The sequence below is a fragment of the Oratosquilla oratoria genome, chromosome 32 (genome assembly GCF_046742065.1).
Source record: "Oratosquilla oratoria isolate Oo_2021 chromosome 32, ASM4674206v1, whole genome shotgun sequence".
Classification (NCBI taxonomy): domain Eukaryota; kingdom Metazoa; phylum Arthropoda; class Malacostraca; order Stomatopoda; family Squillidae; genus Oratosquilla; species Oratosquilla oratoria.
The window spans coordinates 7,418,663-7,423,941 of record NC_134808.1 but is presented as its reverse complement, the minus strand read 5'-3'; positions in this window follow the sequence as shown (position 1 = coordinate 7,423,941).

Here is a 5,279-nt window from a genome sequence, read left to right as displayed (position 1 = left end):
TCTGTTTCTTGGTCTGTATTCACTACGCCGCAACTCAACTCATTCATCTCCTCGGACACTTCCGTCTTCTCCTCTTCCCTTCCATGATAAGGTTTGATCATGTTTATGTGGCACAACTGGTTTTTCTTATGCCTACCAGGAGTGTTGACGATGTAGTTCAGCTCTCCTACTTTCTTCTCAATTGTCCATGGACCACAATATCTTGCCTTCAAGGGATCCCCTTGGATAGGTAATAACACCAAAACTCTGTCACCTGGTTTGAATTCTCTCACTCTCGCCTTCTTGTCATACCACTTCTTCATCTCCTGTTGTGCATTCTTCAGATTCTCTGTGACCTGTTCCCTCGCCTTCATCAATCTACTCTTAAATTCTGATACATATGTTAACAAATGTGGGTCATCACTCTTGCCGAGCCACTTCTCTTTCATCATGCTCAAGGGACCTCTCACGTCATGGCCGTACACTAGTTCGAATGGACTGAATCCAGTCGATTCTTGTACTGCATCTCTGACCGCAAATAAAGCTAGTGGGACTCCCTCATCCCAATCTATACCAAGATCCTCACAGTATACTCTCAGAATGTTCTTAAGAGTTTGGTGGAATCTCTCCAAACTTTCTTGTGATTGTGGATGGTATGCACTTGTTAACTTCTGTTCAATATGCAAGCCCTTCAATATCTTCCTGAACATGCCGGAAGTGAAGTTACTTCCTTTGTCGGATTGTATCACTTCTGGGAGTCCTACCCAAGAGAAATATTTCACCAACTCTCTCACTATACTCTTGGCATGAATACTCCTTAGTGGAATAGCTTCTGGGAATCTCGTGGCTACACACATTATTGTCAGTAGATAGGAATTTCCTCTCCTAGTTCTCGGTAAAGGTCCAACACAATCTATTATGATTTTGCTGAACGGCTTGCAAAATCCTGGTATGGGCTGCAATGGTGCTCGTGGGATTACTTGATTCGGTTTACCCACTCTCTGACACACGTCGCACGTTTTACAAAACTCCGCAACGTCTCTCTTCAGATTTGGCCAATAGAAATGAGTCAACAGTTTCCCTGCTGTTTTCCTCACTCCTAGATGTCCTGCCAAACTAAACTCATGAGACAAGGCTATCAATGTATGCCAATACTTCTTTGGTACCACTATCTGCCTTTTCATTTCCCAATGCTCCGTTGCGGGTACACTCGCAGGTCTCCACTTCCTCATCAATACATTATCGTGAAGATAGAATCCAGTAGAACTATCATCAGACACGCCATTTCTATTTGCTTCTCCAAAGCATTCCTTCAAAGTAGGATCATTGCGCTGGGCGTCGATAAGTTCCTTCCTGTCAACATTGAAATCAGGGGATATCTCTAATTTCATCTCCACACTTTCATCTTTCACAGGCTTGTGTTCCCTTTCCTCATCGAATATATCACCTAGACCCATATCCTCATCGTTAGTTTCCTTATTCCTCATCATGGCTCTGGTCACTACACAAGCTGGGTAAATTCTTTGGATACTTCCATTATCCGCACTCTCCTCACTTGTATTTACTTCACCTCCGCTCAGAGATTTCCTACTCCCTGCGACCGGAGTTCCTTCTCCATTTCCACAGTCACTTCGGACCTTCTTCCGAACTCCAATATCCAAGACATCTCCTTCACCTTGCACGTCGACATTCCCATCCTTCACATTCCCGAGGGGTTTAGCAATAATTATTGGCTCTGGGACCACCTTATCCCCGGCTAAATCATTGCCTAACAGCATCTCCACGCCATTTATAGGGAGCTCTTCACGAACTCCTACTTTCACCTTGCCACTAACACATCCCGTGTCTATTTCTACATAATGCAATGGGATATTCGTTCCTGCAACTACACCTCTTATTCTAGCCTCTTCACCAGTATATGAACTTTCGGTTCACTCCAGTGTCTCTCTGAGGACTAGGCTTAGGTTCGCTCCAGTATCCCTTAGGATTTTTATTTGCTTCTTTGATCCTCCAGGTAATGATATCGTTCCTTCTGTTATGAATGGTTGGAAACTACCAGCAATTGCCTCCTTTCTCTTGGGTTCTACACCCAAGCTCACTTGTGGTTTCTCCCATGCCACAGTCAATCCAGCGGATTTGGGCACTTTTCTACACTGATACTGCACATGACCACTCTTTCCACATCCGTAGCATTTCACGTGACCTTTCCTGCCTGTTCACATAACCGTTAAAATTCTGCTGTCTCATAGGGTTATACTGGGGGTGGGTTCCTAGGTTTACTCCTTTCTTGATACTGCGGAACATAATGAGGTTGTGATCTCTGGGGATTGTAATGGTCCTGTCTATAATCAAAGTGGCCTACTCTTTGGTCATTCCTTCCATAAGCATGTCCCACATTCCTTGTTCCACCTGGCTTGTGGCTCACTTGCCCTGTACACATCTTCCGCATAACAGTCAATTCATCCGCTAACTTTGCTGCATCCGTTACATTCTTAATCCGATTCCTACAGATTTCATATCTGATATCGGGGTGCATCATCTCTGTAAAGTGCTCCAACAACATCAACTGTTTCACATCCTCAAAGTCTTCTACTCTCTCCGATTTGCACCACCGTTCGAATCGCATGGTACTCTCCCTGGCCAACTTGCCATATGTCTGTCCATCTGTCTTCTTCATATTTCTGAATTTCCTCCTGTATACTTCAGGTGTCATCTCTACTGTCTTGAGCACAGCCTCCTTCACTCTGTGGTATCGGACTGAATCATGTATTGATAAACATGCAAAGGCCTCCCTTGCCCCCCTTGAACCTCGCCTGGACCAACATAGCCCAATCTGCTCTCTCCCATCTTCTGATGGTGGCAATTTTTTCAAATTGTATGAAAAAATCTTCTGCCTCTCCCTCTACAAATTCGGGTAACTAACCCCATCATCTCCTCCGCCTCCTGCGTTTCTTCCTCCTTGTGCACCCAAGACTTCTATCTCTTTTAGTCTTATTTTGTTTTCTATCTCTTTTAGTCTTATTTCCTTATCTGCTCGAATTTTTTCTATCTCAATTTGCATTCGCCAGTTACATTTATCCGACTCCACATTGCCACTTAACTGCCCTTCTTCTTTCTCTGACTCATTCCCACTAATTCTGCCAATAATATCCTTTCCAATTAAGGCTGTTGCGATTTCTCTCTGTACGTCAACCTTGAGAGTGCCTGACACAGTAATTTCATATTCCTCCGCTATCCGGTGCAAGTCATTTAACCTAAGCTGGTACAGATCGTGTACATTGGGATTTCCCATGAATCGTTCCAACTCCCTACTCATAATTGTGTTATTTATTTCACTACTTTGTTCATGCACTACCACTTCGTCACCGTGGTCACTACCCATTTCTACTTGGTCGCCGTACATTGCCATTATATATATATTTCACTTTATATTTCACACAACGTTTGGTAATTGCACTTTTCAACGTACCTCTGTCCTTGGGAGTTTTACTCTGGGGTTCCTACATGTGTAATTCTTACTTGCAACTGTCTCTGGCCGATGTTCCTGTGTGTGGGAGAAGCACTGGTTGTGGCTTCCTTGTATGGTGTCAAAAATCCCGGACGTTGGGCCCCCAACTGTCACGCTACCACCTCTAACCTTAAAGCAATTGGTTAGTAAATAAAGGATCTAGGAGGACAACAACAGATCTTGCCTCATCCCTTAAAGGTGGGGTGACAATAACGGATATCAATTTCACTTCCTACTACACACTTCCCTCTCTATCAAATGTATCTTATCCCCCTTCAGTTAGGAAAAATCCTCATTTCACATTATCATCATAAATGGAGGATACAAAAAGATAGTAGGTAATTATATCTATACCTATATTGAATAAGCCTAACAGTACAGAACTAAATGTAATTTATACATTTATCATTGCATCTCAAATGCATATTCTCAATACATGAGGTAGATATTTCAGTGTCTCACCTCTCCACTCAATATAAATATAAACTAAAAGCACCAATTCCTATTCATCTATAGATTCCACAAACATGCTCAAATTATGTAACCTTCATCTAACCTCTTAACCAGGTTCTGCTCCTATAAACACAGGAAAATTGGATCCTTGCTAATCACTTCAATTCACATCAATCATTTCAAAAGAAAAATTATTTTGGTTAGGGTTAAGGATTAAAATTAGGTGGGGTATGGTTAGGTTATGGATTGTACACGAACTCCTAGTTTTTTGCAGATAGACTCCTATAATCATATATATTATGAAACCTTATAACCTAAGGTACTTGGATAACTATCTTTCCTTTGTATCTACTATAATAAAGTAGTAGCCTGTCTCTGTCTGTTTGTTCACGAACTCTCCTAAAACCATATATACCATAACCCAGGCTACTTGGATAAGTATATTTTATTTCTAAAGGGCGTCTCCCTCCTCAAATTGATTTTTTTTCTTACTTTTTTAACATGTCATTTTTGTTACATTTTCCATTGAGTTATATTGATACGTGTAAATTTTCTCCACAAATTCGATGAAAATTAAATTGATCATCAGGAGGAAATAGAAGGAAGGGTAGTGAGTGGTGGGATGAGGAAGCAAAGAAATGTGTGGAAGAGAAGAAAAAGGCATTCATAGATTGGCTACAAATTAGGATGAGGGAATCGTATGAGAGGTACAAAGTAAAGAGAAAGGAAGTTAAGCATAAGATAAAGGAAGCAAAGATGAGAGCAGATGTGAAATGGGGAAAGAGTATGGCAGAATTTTTTTAAAGTAATAAAAAGATGTTTTGGAAGGAAATGAAAAGAGAAAGAGGAGGCGAATCAAGTAGAGAAGAAAAGGTAAAAGGTGCAGATGGAGAGATGATGATGGAAGAGAAGGCAGTGAGAGGAAGGTGGGCAGAGTATTTTAGGGAGTTGCTAAATGTGAAGGAGGATAGGGAGGGAAAGGTAGTTGCAGTGGGAAGCGCTAAGAAAATGAGAGAGATGAGTGAGGAAAATGGAGGAGAAATAGGGAAGGATGACGTGAAAGGAACTGTTAAGATGATGAGAACAGGTAAGGCACCTGGGTTGGATGGATGCCATGCAGAATGTTTGAACAAAGGAGGTACAGTTATGGTGGACTGGCTGGTGAGGTTATTTAATGTTTGTTTAAGAGAGGGTAGAGTGCCGGAGGACTGGAGGAGTGCCTGTATTGTTCCATTTTACAAGGGAAAAGGGGACAAGTGTGAGTGTAGTAGTTAAAGAAGGATGAGCTTGTTGAGTGTAGTTGGGAAGTCTTATGGGAGGATCTTGATTGAGGGGATTA